Consider the following 13494-nt stretch of genomic DNA (forward strand, 5'->3'; position numbering starts at 1 on the left):
CCAGGCTAGAGTGCAGTGGCATGATCTCGGCTAACTGCAACCTCCACCTCCCAGGTTCAAGTGATTCTCCTGCCTCAGCCTCCCAAGTAGCTGGGACTGCAGGCACGTGCCACCATGCCCAGCTAATTTTTGTATTTTTAGTAGAGATGGGGTTTCACCATGTTGGCCAGGATTGTCTCGATCTCTTGACCTCGTGATCCACCCACCTTGGCCTCCCAAAGTGCTTTGATTACAGGTGTGAGCCCCCACGCCCGGTCACTTCTTTGTTCTTTATTTTTGTCTGACAACGTTAATTTGAAAAATGGTATTCAAGCTCTGAGATTCTTTCCTCAGCTGGGTCTATTCTGCTGTTAAAACTTCTGATTGTACCATGAAATTCTTACAGTGAGATTTTTTAGCTCTACCAGATAGGCTTGGTTCTTCTTCAAATGTCTTTTTTGTCTGTCATCTCTTGAATCATTTTACTCACTCCTTAGATTCCTTGGGATGGGTTTCAACTTTCTCCTTAATTTCACTCAATGCTCTTTGCTGCCATCCAGATTCTGAATCCTATGTCTGTCACTTCAGCCATTTCTTTCTGGTTAGGAACCAGTGCTGGGGAGCTAGGAGCTAGTGTGGTCATTTGGAGATACGGAGACAGTTTGGCTTTTAGAGTTGCCAGAATTCTTGTGCTGGTTCTTTCTCATTTGTGTGGGCTGATGTTCCTTTAACTGTGATGTAATTTGAGTACAGTCAGTGGATTTCATTTCTGGATGTTTTCAGAGGGCCAAAGTGGTGTGCAAGGTCTTTATTTGTGGCTAAATTTCCATCCATAGTTTTACAGGGGAGTATACTAACAAAGTATTTTTGATTTTAAAGTTTGGGCTGCAAACTCACAGATGGCTCATAAATGGCCTGGGAGTGGGCTCTGGCTCAGTCACGTGGCTCCTCTGCATTTTCTCGCATTTAGAGCCACGCTCCCTCTCAGTACCCTGAGGATGCCAGCTCCTCTCCCACTTGAGTGCTGGCTGCAGATCTCAGCTTAGCACTCCTGGGCTGTGCACCGCAGCCCTGGGGCAAGCTCAGGCTTTGTGTTCACTGCACAGCTTGGGAGCGGCAGGGGCAGGAACCTTGTCAGTGGCCACGGGAGTGGACTTTTTGCCCGTCCCTTGGGGCTCCACTCCAGAGAAACTTAGAGCTACTGCCAATCGGAAGAATCAGTCAGGGTGTGGTGGCTGCATTGTGAGCTCAAGCCAGAGGGCCCTGCCTGGTGAGGAGTGGGGCATCAGGGGCGTGCAGGGAAGACACACTGGCCTGTTTTCCATAGGGTGGCTGGGGCCTGCTGGGGTGTGAATAAAGCACTCAGGATCTTTGTTCCTTCCCCAGTCCACAGACAGCAAGGGCAATACGACTGCAGTGGCTGTGGCAGTGGCAGATGGGCTTTCAGTTGCCTCTGGGAGTTCCATCGCACAAAAACAAGGAGCTGCTGCCAGTGGAAATGTTCAGCTGAGTGTGAGGTGCCTGCACTCTGGGCCCAAGCCAGGAGCCCTGCCTGGTGAAGAGTAGCAGGTGGGAGCTCACAGGGAAGAGGGACTGGAATTCTTTCCATATAACCTCTGTTGTGTGCTGGAGGTGCCAGGGAAGTGACCGGGTCCCTTTGTTCCTTCTGCAGTCCAAGCCAGTAAGGGCAGTCCTGCTGCAGCTGCAATGGCAGAGGGGCTGTGGGCTGTCTCCGGGATTTCCTCCCCAGAGAAGTACAGAGCCAACACTGACTAATATGTTCAGGCAGGGCCAGGGGGCCTGTGCTCTGCCCAGTGAGGAGTAGCAGGGGTAGGGACCAGTGTAGAAAACAGTGTGGCCACTTTTCCATAAGGCAGCTACGCTGTGCTGGAGGTCAGCGAGAGTCCTGAAGCTCCTCGCTCCCTCCTGAGGCTGCACTTTAATCTCAAGAGTTTGAGATAAACACTGGTAAGGAAGAAAGTATAACATGTATGGCTAATGAAACCCAGGAAGATAAGTCAATGCACAGAAGTAATTCCAACCTAAAGAAATACTTTTTAAAATCATATTTATAGAGGTTTGCAGTGATACTAAAAACAATATTGCAAATCATTATCAAGAATACAATAACTAGGGTGTTTGTTTCCCTTCCCGTTTAACACTTGTGATCAGAATCTTTGGAGAGCTAAATTGTTATTATTAACCTCTTAATACCTAGTCACCAACACAGCACAGGAAACAGTTTTTAAACTGTCATACATCCCTTTAAATCTTCATATACTTAGTGGAACCTTTGCATATCTAAAAAGACACGTAATTTCCATTGAAATCCAGGCCACCTCTCTTTCTAAACAATGAGACTCTTGATCCACATTTTAAAAGAAACCGTAGAAAAGGAACTGTAACTTTTGCACATTAAAAAAAATTTTCAGAGTCTGAGGAAAATATAGACCATGTCCCCCCAAACATGGAAAATTTAAGAATAAAGCTAATAATTTTTTACAAAAATTAGCTGGGCATGGTGGTGCACAATTGTAGTCCCAGCTACTTGGGAGGCTGAGGCACTAGAATTGCTCGAACCCAGGAGGCAGAGGTTGGTTGGAGTGAGCTGAGATCGCACCACTGAACTCCAATCTGGATGGCACAGTGAGACTCTTTCTCAAAAACATAAAAACATAAAATAAGGATTTTTTTGTTCCTATTCGACTGTTACTGAGGATTAAAAAGCCACAGTATTTCTATTTTACAAGGCTTCAGTCCAGAAATTAGAGACCTGGGCCATGGTCACCCTGCAGAATAAGAAGCCAAGATCATAAGGATTGCTTAGACTTCCCATCTCTTCCTTAAATATAAAATAATATTTCAAATATCCCATTTTCAGGGTCATAGGGGTAGATGTGATTTTGTAAATCCAATCTCCTTATTTTTTGAACAACTACAAAAAATGAAACCCAAGAGGTGAAATAATATACTCAAGTTGACGTGGCTAATTAGTAATCAAATCCTGTCCTAACTCAGAATTCAATGTCACTACGCCATAGTGCCTTCCTTCTCTGGTCTCATAAATTAAAGACGGAAAAGAGGAGGAGGTGGAGTGAGAGGAGGGGGAGGAGTGGAGAAGGAGGAGGAAGAAGAAAATGTACTCACCTTTCTTTTCAAATGAACTGACCTCTCATCCTCATGACTGTGGAGGACTTCCTGCTTTCAGCCATTATCACACATTATTGCTCTTTATTCTGATATTGAAATGACCTGCAGAAGAAATCAGGAAATCAAATAAGTATTTTTCTTTATTTAAAGAAAACAAATGTTTATTAACAAGTGAGACACGCTAAAGAGCATTGAATCTCTTGATGGACCAGGGAGCTCACAGCGGCCGCCTCTTTCAGTTATTTGGGCGTGGCATCGATGAAGTACTGAACAAAATACACCAACGTGGCAATAACTCTCGTTCTCTCATGCGCCTACTTCCCCTCCCTCATAGTTTTCTCCTTCTTTCTTTCTGTTTCAACTGCTTTACTTCTTCTTACTCGTTTTCTTAATTTTTGTTTTGGGGTTGGAAAGAAGCAACTCTGGTTGCTTTGAACCCATTCCATGAAGTGTGAAATCAAAGTGTCGGTGAGGTTGATTCCTTCTGAGGGCTGTGAGGGAGCATCTGTTCCATGCCTCTCTTCCAGCTTTGGTGATTTGCCAGCAATCTTTGGCATTTGGCTTATAGATGTGTCACCCCAGTCTCTGCCTTTCTATTCCTGTGGTGTTCTCCTCCATCTTTGTGCCCAAATTTCCCCCTTTTATAAAAGATATCAAACATATTGGATTAGGGCCCACCTTAATGATCTTGCCTTAATTTAATTAAGTCTGTAATAACGCTACTTCCAAATAAAGTCACATTCAAAGGTTCTGGAGGGTAAAATTTCAACATATGTTTTTGGGAGGACACAAGGTGGTCCATGACAGTACCAGTAGAATGAAAGTGGTTTAGACATACAGGGTTCTTCAAAGGGGTCCTAACGTAGATTAAAAATAAAATGTTAATTTTGCTAAAGATTATTAATAGCTTATTACCATTTAAAGTAAATTTGAAAAAATATACAAAAGTACATTGCCTATTTGGTAAATATCCATGTATTTTATAACAATCTATACCACAGGTATATATCCAAAACATTAGAGAGGTACCTAAGGAATAGAAAGGTGTATGTACCCAGAAGATGATGAAGGGAAAAATAAAATGCAATACTTAAATTGTATTAAAATGAAATCTAATAAAATATAAACATGAAATTTATAAATAAGAACTAGGTCTCACAGAATGGATTAGAATTGTTCATCATATACTGAGTAATATTACTAAATTGAGTTTGTGTTCCTGAATTCCCAAGTAAAACCAAATACCTTTAAAAATTAGGAAATTCAAGGCAAACTTTGTTTCTTCTATATTTTCTTGAAAAACCCAAAACCTAGCCCACTGGGTCTTTACTCCTTTATGGCAACAAAAACACTATTTCTGAGTAGCAGCTGTATCTTTGAAAAGGGACTACATTCTTGTAATAGCATCCACTTCAGTTTCACTTATCTGTAATCAGCTTGGCACATGTAAAAATGTGTTCGTAATTATTTCAAAGTGTCTAGCAGAACAGGTGAGGCAATATAGATCAATGAGAATTTTGACCTTGACTAGAATGTATCACGTTCAAAGTGCTTTTGTACATTCAAGGTCAATAAATTACCTTGATTTAATGTCCAAGCCCTGTTGCCCACAATCTTATTTTCTACCTTAATACTGTTTCCAGTTCAGAATCTATAAGAGAATCTCTTTCTTGGCTTCCAGTGTTATTTATTTTACCTGCATACACCTATTCCTACTATAGCATTATATATATAAAGAGTATCTATTGTAACTGGAGCTATTGGGAATAGTATTCTTATTTTAGAATATAATAATTTTGCTTACTTGATATAATGCATTTTAAACTGGCCAGTAAAATTCAACCTTCTGCAAACTTCATGTAGTTTTAAATTTTTAAACCTCATCAGGTAAAACCAATTCATACTAATGTTCACTAAGCATTGTCATATTTTTCCCTAGAATGTTTGCATCCATCGAAATGTCTACTAACAGTACAGGAAAGTCTCTATTTTCCTTCATCTCCTCTTCTGACTTGTACTTTCTATACATTATTACTTTTTAAAAGATGTCAAACTGTCTATCAAACTCCAACAATTATCTAAGCAAATGCAGTACACACACATGCGCACGCACACACATCATCTGGAATTCCCAACATCCTTTCTTGTGATACCACTTTTCATTTTGCAATGTTGTTGAATTTCATTTATTGGAAACACTCATAAGAGACCCAGGGATTGTTACACAAATGGCATTTCATTAGCAGGTCATTGATCTCTAGGCTTCCTGAAAGCCAGAAAAGACTTTAGGCTTATTACTTTGGGAGTGATTTAACCAAAATTGCGTATCTTCTGCTAGACATGAGTGGTGAGTCACAGAGGTGATATAATTCTAAATCGTACTAAAGTAAAAATGCATACTTTTATACTTACAGATAAATGTGGAGGAAAAGGAGGGATAATACATTGGGAAAAGAAAGAACAGAACTAAGATTTACCTCTTTGTTCAGTGAGGACAAAATTCAAACTATCTCCTTTGCAAATAACTTTATTTATGCATTACATTTGATTTAGAAATAGGATAATAGAAACCATAAGTATTAACTTGATAGAGTTTTTAAATGCATATATGAATACATGGATTAGTGTTTTGTTTTTTTTTTTAATTTTGTCAAAGAACATAGGCATTCTCTTCTAGTTACGAATAAGGCTCAATTTTTTTTTTTTTTTAAACTAGAGTTCCTATGAGAAATGGCAGCTCTCATTGACTTCACTGGGTAGTGCTGATACATATATAAAATGTCCTTGAAGGAGTTCAGCCATGTGGGTAGAATGTTAAGAAGTGGGGTGCAAGCAGGGACTTGTATGCTTGCTTGTTTTGACCCCTTTCTGTCCCAGGAGGCTGCTGCCCTTCAGCCTGGGTCTCAGAATGAGAGGTGGAGCACACCTGAGAAAGCCAGGCCTGTGGAGTGAAGCAGAGTTACCCTGCTAAATCCAGATGACTCCCAGACATGTGAGTGAACCCAGCTGAGATCACAGAGCTTTACTGGTAGATGTGCAGATCTGTGAGAAAAAAATTCTTATTGTTGTATGCTGCTGGTATTTGTGGACTGTATATTTTGAAGCAATAGCTATAGCTACATACTGCAACAGAAGTTTTGAATATTTTTGTTTTCCATTTGTACAATATAGTCCTTTATTATGTAAAGACCTGATTTAAAAGACCGTTTTATGTGAATTTACCATTATGTAAATTTCCTGATTTTTCTTCATCTCAGAAAAACACTCTTCTATTATTTCTTTGATTATTGCTTCTAAACCATTGCTTCTGTTTTCTTGTTAAGCAAACTCAAATGTATTTATGTGGACTTTTTATTCTCTTTCTTTTTGCTCTCTGTTATCTCAGCATTGGTCACATTTTAACCTGCATCCTGAGTGGACTTACTATTTCCTCCACATCATTGATTCAATTTTTTATAGCCCAGTTCATTTTTTTTTTCTCATAACAGAGCTTTAAGCCCTCAAATATAGCTTTCCTTTTTAATGATTCATTTATGCTTTCCTTTTTAAAATATATTCTCTTAACTTTTGAATTTATTTCTCATTTTTATTTTCCCATAATTTGGACTGAGAACACAAACTATTTTACTTCTAGAACATTCTTCTGTTTTTCAAAATGAATTCCTGTTGGTGTGCCCTGCTGTTATAATGATTGCTCTGGAATTCTTGTTTTCAGAGTTTAAGCTAAGAGTGAGTTTCTAGTCAGCTCCCTCCTAGTTAAATGTGTGATGTTTAGTCCTCTGTGTGTATCTGCTAACCCTAAGGAGGAAACTCCTAGTTTGTCTTCTGTTATTCTTTCTGGCTTATGATTTTTCTTTGTGTCCCAAATATAGAAAAGGCAGTTAAAGGGGTGAGGGCTGAGGTTAAATTTCAGTACAAGAGTTCTCAACAATAGCTTATTAATAAAGCATTTTGATTAGTTTTTCCCTAAAAATAACTTGTCTGTTAGTTATAGATATTCTATATCCCTGAAATATAGCACTTATACAAATACTGCTTTTAAATAAACAAATAATAAATATATCAGAGTGTTTCCCATTTGACTGATGGAATAAAAAACCATTTTTATTTTTTAAAGTTTCTTTGACTTTTAGCAGTCAGTTTTCTAGAAAACCTGTGGTATTTACCCTGTATTCACTACTGCAGATTGGGAACAGCCTATCAATATCTCCACATTGTACTTATGTGGCTTTCTTACTCCTTATTACCTTTAAGTTAGAAAAACATGTATTCAACAGAATGGAGTATATCATTCAAGAAACTTTTCTATTAAAGCTCTATTGCAGATGAAGGAAGACTTCGAATCTCTAATCAAGATTCTGTTTTAGTTGTGTTATATATTCCCATTTAAAATGAGGTATAACAAAAAGGTATTAAACTGAAAGTCCTGGGCAGGAGAAAAATGTAAATGTCTTCAGTTCTGTTCTTAACTCTTCCGCATCCTGCCTACTTTCTAGGAGACAGACCAGAAACAAAAAGGAAGGTAAGACTGGGGAAAATTGAGTCTGAGGGAGCCATAAGTGAATGGACCTTTAAGGATGGCCAGAGCCTGTAATTCCAGCACTTTGGGAGGCCAAGGCGGGCAAATCATGAAGTCAGGAGTTTGAGACCAGCCTGGCCAACATGGTGAAATCCCATCTGTACTAAAAATACAAAAAATTAGTTGGGTGTGGTGGTGGGCGCCTGTAATCCCAGCTACTCGGGAGGCTGAGGCAGGAGAATCACTTGAACCTGGGAGGTGGAGGTTGCAGTGAGCCTAGATCATGCCATTATCCTTCAGCCTTGGCAACAATGTGAGACTCTATCTCAAAAAAAAAAAAAAAAAAAAAAAGACCAGAGTGTGAAGATATTTATGTTTTCTAAAATTCAACAACTGGTGATGAGATAACCAGGGGAAGAAGTTTAATTAACTTTCTCAAATCCACAGAATGGAATGCATTATGAATTTGTACATGTAGAAGAAGTACCTTTAATATTTGATTCAATATTGAAATAACTGTAAACGCCTTCAGGATGAAACAAATTACAGACAGTTGGAAATACATATTTAGACTGTACAAAAGAAAGAACCTATGACAAGAGATGTAGGTCTAGGAGTCATTTAAGATGAATCTTTAAGTCACCCAATGAGATTGCCCAGAAAGACATGGGGACATTTGTGTCAACAGCATGCAAGTAAATAGAACAGCACAGACACTAAAAAAGAATAACCAAATATGGAAATTCACATTCCAGAGTGAAAATTAGGAGCAGGAGCCACATTCTGAACAATCAGGGGACAAACAGGCCACAGGACACATGAGGCAGAAATGATGGAGGTGTGAATAATCTGGTTTAGTTCTGGAAAACTAAGTCTTACTATTACAGCGATCTTTTTTAGGAGAGAATTTTAAAGAGATAAAAATTTTAATCAATGCTGCTTCTCTTAAATGCTAAACATTATTGTTACTACTTGTCAAGTGCTATAGGAAACCCACAAAAGTAGAAGATTAAGAAGATACCACCAGATTATAATTGTAAAATATTTGAGATCAATACATGAGCTCATATGCAGTGGGCGGAGTGAAAGTCAGATATCAGTGGATTGAGGAGTGAGGGATCTAACAACCACTCTGATAACCTCTGTAGCAATTTATTGTTATCATTTATTAACACATTAGACAGGGTAGGTTACATGTTTAATGCAATCCTGTAGTCATTTAAGGAATTTTGGTTTTCTGAATGTTGAATAAGAATGGAAGTAAAGACTATAAAATCTACTTTTCATGCCTCTTTCGTAAAAGAAAGGGCTAAAGTTAGGGCCAATTCTGAGGAAGGGGTAGGATCTTTGTCCTTAAATTCTTGAAAATCAAGATTAAAAAAAATAAAAAAGATGTAGTCTAGTGAAAAGGACATTCTACATCAGATTTTTTTTCTGCTCATCAGAAATAGAGAATTTCTGAATGAAGTTTAAAAAGCTTTAAAAATATAGTAATAACAGTAATAGAAATAAAACAATTTTTTTCTTGATTTGCCTTTGAAACGTACATGTTAGAATAAAAATGGTTCTGTTACATAAACTCTTGCCTTTAAGGAAGCAATCAATTCTGTAAGTTATTGTGGGAATCCAAAAGACAAAATAATATTACAATTAAAACTATGTCAAGAGTGGTGTGTGATCATTTGATTTATGTAACTACTAACGAATTACTGTTTTGAACACAGGGAAATTAACTATCATTGTGATGTTTTATGATTTAATACAAGAACTTTCATTCTATGGAGTTTGATTTTTAGAGCATTTAACTATGAGAAATATTTAATCATTTCAAGGAAGTATCTTGCCATTTCCTGGACTGTGAATAAGATTATAAATCACATTTCCTGCAAAATCCTCACATTAACATTTTTACAGTAAAAACAAGGATAGAACAGAAAATATTACATCAATACATTTAGTTTTAGAAAATTTAGAAGGAATTATAAATAAAAGTACGCCCCTTCCCCTCTGCCCCAAAGTATGCGTGGCCCTCAGAGATCAGCAGACAGCCTCCCGTGGCTCACACAATAGTGTGGTTTTATCCCATGATTTTCCACCCTAGATGCTTTCTTTTTTTGGGAATATTGTTTCTTTTTCCTTTCTTGACCCAAGTCTCTCACCTCTCTCCTAACGTCTTAGTCATTAGGCCCCGAATGTTTGGAAGGCTTCCACATGGAGTTGTTTTCTTTCTGTTTTTCATGGCATGCCTGGAACATTTTGTATTATAGGAAGTTGGAAAAAGCAGCCAGAAATGACTGCTGACAAGCGAGAGCTCTTCTGTCCTCACTGCAATACAGTATAACTGGAACTTTCTGACATTGGTCCACCTTAGCTTAACCCCTTGGCCATACCTTGCCACTGAGAACCCCGGGGAAGATTCTGACTTTCCTTCTACTTAGTGAGCACTCTGCTCATGTGTCTTCACCCTCCTAGTAAACCTCTCTTAACATCAATGTATGGTTTAAAATTATCAGGAAACCAAAAGGCAAGAAAGGGGACAAGGGAGAAGTGAATAAAGTTATATGGCTCTATATTTTAGAAAATATGGTCCATAAATAACAAAGTTCTTGCTGAAGTAGGGCAGAGCAAAGAAAATCCTTGAAAACAACACATGTGGAAATTACTGTTTGTTGTACACTCCAATGGTTCAGATACAGACTCATGATTAAAGACAGAAGCGATTTATTTCAGTAGAATGACAATGGAGAGATCTATCAGATGCCAGAAAGTAACCATCTCTCTGAAGTTCAAAAGCTGCAGACATGGATAATACTTTACTTTGTCTCCTGAAAGATTGCATATTTAGATAGAGCTCTCATTATCTGAGGAATAGTAGACTAAAACAAACAAAATAAAAATAATTGCAAAAAATTGTATCCATTGTATCTATGCCAAATAATTGCAAAAAAAAAAACAGAAGACGGACATACCATAAGCAAGTTTTAGTTGCATAGGACTAAAGCAAAACTTAAACAATTAATAAACAGAAGGAAGGTATTGGTATGTATCCAAATTGCAGACATTTATTTTTTCCACTTATCAAGTATTTGTGTATACCTTTCCTTTCCAGGCCTATTCAGAGACTAAAATAGACATGTTCATTGACTGTGGATGTCATGAGACGTACAAGGTCAGACATAATCAGATCCAGGCATGTTTGTATCCTTTTATAAGGTCAGGCTTTCATTGATGCTTATTTATTCATAAAAGCCACAAGCTACAGGGAGTTCCCAAGAAGGCAACTCTCCTAAGTATTATCTCTTTACCTGGCAGTTACAGCCAAGAGCACACAGGCTCAAGCTGATCTACAAGTTAGTCAATATGGTAAACCATACATAGTAGTATAATTAATATATGCAAGTGATAGGTTAAAATTTCCACATCAGAGTGACATTTAACATCGAGAGAAAACTGTGTAGTATAGGGAAAGATGTTAATGAACCAGTCCAAGGATAGCAAAACGGACAAGGAGAGTGTCTTGGACTAATCCAGGCACTTGTCAAAGTCTTGCAAGGGAAAGTTCTTGATTTGGGCAGAGCCTTTAGCAGCAGATGCTGGGTGCTGCCCAAGAGTGACCGCAGGACAGTGTCTAATGAGATGACTGTGTTGAACTGATGAAGTCCTGTTCTTCGTACCATCCTTGCATCCTATGATGAGGGCTATCTTACACCTCAGTCTTGTTGGGTATAGGCTCTATTGATTAGACAAACATCTGGTCCCACTGATATGATGCCATTTAAAGTATAAGGTGAGGTCTTCTTCTAAAATGGAGTTACTTATGTCTATGGTGCTCTATACAGTGGATATTGTAATTTCGAAGAAAACATAAAAAACTTTTTATAGATATACTCATGGATATTGTGAACCCCCCAAATCTGAGACATGTATCAGTTAATTTAAAAAGTTTATTTTGCCAAGGTCGAGGATGTGGGCCTATGACACAGCCTCAGGAAGCCCTGACAACATGTGACCAAGGTGGTCGGGGCAAAGCTTAGTTTTATACATTTTAGAGAGACATGAGACATCAATCAAAATATGTAAGAAGTACATTGATTGGTATGGTGTGGAAAGGCAGGACAACTTGAAGCAACGGCAAGAAGACTGGAAACAGGGAAGGGGCTTCCAGGTCACAGATAGGTGAGAGACAACAAACAGTTGCATTCCTTTGAGTTTCTGATTAGCCTTTCCAAAGGAGGCAATCAGATATGCTGCTATCTCAATGAGCAGCAGAAGGATACCTTTGAATAGAATGGGAGGCAGATTTGCCCTGAGCAATTCCCAGCTTGAAAGGGCCCAAGATATTTTCCTTCCACATTTTCCCCCTTTTCTTCTTAAAAATCTTTTGGAGAAAGCATTTTAGAAGAAAATGAGTCTCTGGTCTCTGATCTCTTACACCTGATCTCTTACAGCTAGGCTAGGATGGTTTATTCCCAGAGGGGTAGGTCCGAAAAGTTCATTTTTAGCAAGTTGTGAAGTCTCACATCCTATGAAGAGAAATTAGGGCGATGAGATGAGGGGAGAAAAACAACAACAAACAAAAGAACAATCCTGGAAAATTGATATAGGCCACATTACTCTGAAGCCCACACATCAGTAGGCAGGTATGAAAGTGGCTTATGTATGTAAATAGGTTGCTGTGATTTTCTTCTGAAGTTTAATTTGTCTGGTTTGAGTTTACAGGGCTTTAGGAAAGCACAACTTAGTTTTCAGTGACTCCCAATTAGGAAAAATGGAAAAAAAGAAGGAAAGAAAAGAAAACGTTATTCTGAAGACTTGAAAAACATTAGGCAAGACTAGATCCTAACAATAGGTGTACTGTAGTTTTTGAAACATAGTAGTTTTTCTCTCTCCAGTTTCCCATTTTACTAAAGGCAAATCACGGTAGGACTGGTTTTCTTTACTATACTTGGCCTAATTATTTGTGTGCATTGCAGCAAGAATAATTATTTTTACATAGGCTTTTTAATTGGCTTTAATGGAACTTTGTTCCATAGAAGGAATCTCAGAGAAGACTTTTTAAAAGCTGAGCCCAGCTATGGATTTGTGCCATCAAATATCTATGAGTTGGGTATATTTCCTCTCCTCTTGAGGTTCCAAGATAAACCTGGGGCTTCTGGGCCTGTCAGAAAGTGACATTCTTCACTTAGCACAGATCAAAAACCCTGTATAGGCACTGCATACACAGAATATGAAGCCAGTTTTTCCAAGGGCTTTATTGACTCTGTAACTCATTTGATTCCTTAAAGGAGAGCACACCATTCCAGTTAAAGTCTTGGTAAAATAACCAGTTTCTCTAATTGTGTCCTGTTACAAATGAAAACAGATTCTTTTTTTTTTTTTTTTTTGTCTTTTTTGAGATGTAATTTCACTCCTGTCACCCAGGTTGGAGAGCAATGGCATGATCTTGGCTCACTGCAACCTCTGCCCTCTGTGTTTAAGCAATTCTCCTGCCTCAGCCTCCTAAGTAGCTGGGATTACAGGTGCCCACCACCACACCCAGCTAATTTTGGTATTTTAGTAGAGATGGGGTTTCACCATGTTGGCCAGGTTGGTCTCAGGTGACCCACCTGCCTTGGCCTCCCAAAGTGCTGGGATTACAGGCATTAGTCACCACTCCTGATCTAAAAATAGTTTCTTATTGCACTTATGCAAATAACTATATTACCATAAGTTAAGAATACTCGGCGGGGCGCGGTGGCTCAAGCTTGTAATCGCAGCACTTTGGGAGGCCGAGGCGGGCGGATCACGAGGTCAGGAGATCGAGACCATCCTGGCTAACACGGTGAAACTCTGTCTCTACTAAAAAT

General features: G+C 38.6%; 1 pseudogene; it reads right to left on the reverse strand.

Annotated features, from left to right (window-relative positions):
• The window catches only part of LOC105536568, a 122466-nt pseudogene that overhangs the window by 13482 nt on the left and 95490 nt on the right, over positions 1-13494 (reverse strand).

The sequence above is a fragment of the Mandrillus leucophaeus genome, unplaced genomic scaffold (genome assembly GCF_000951045.1).
Source record: "Mandrillus leucophaeus isolate KB7577 unplaced genomic scaffold, Mleu.le_1.0 Scaffold160, whole genome shotgun sequence".
NCBI lineage: Eukaryota > Metazoa > Chordata > Mammalia > Primates > Cercopithecidae > Mandrillus > Mandrillus leucophaeus.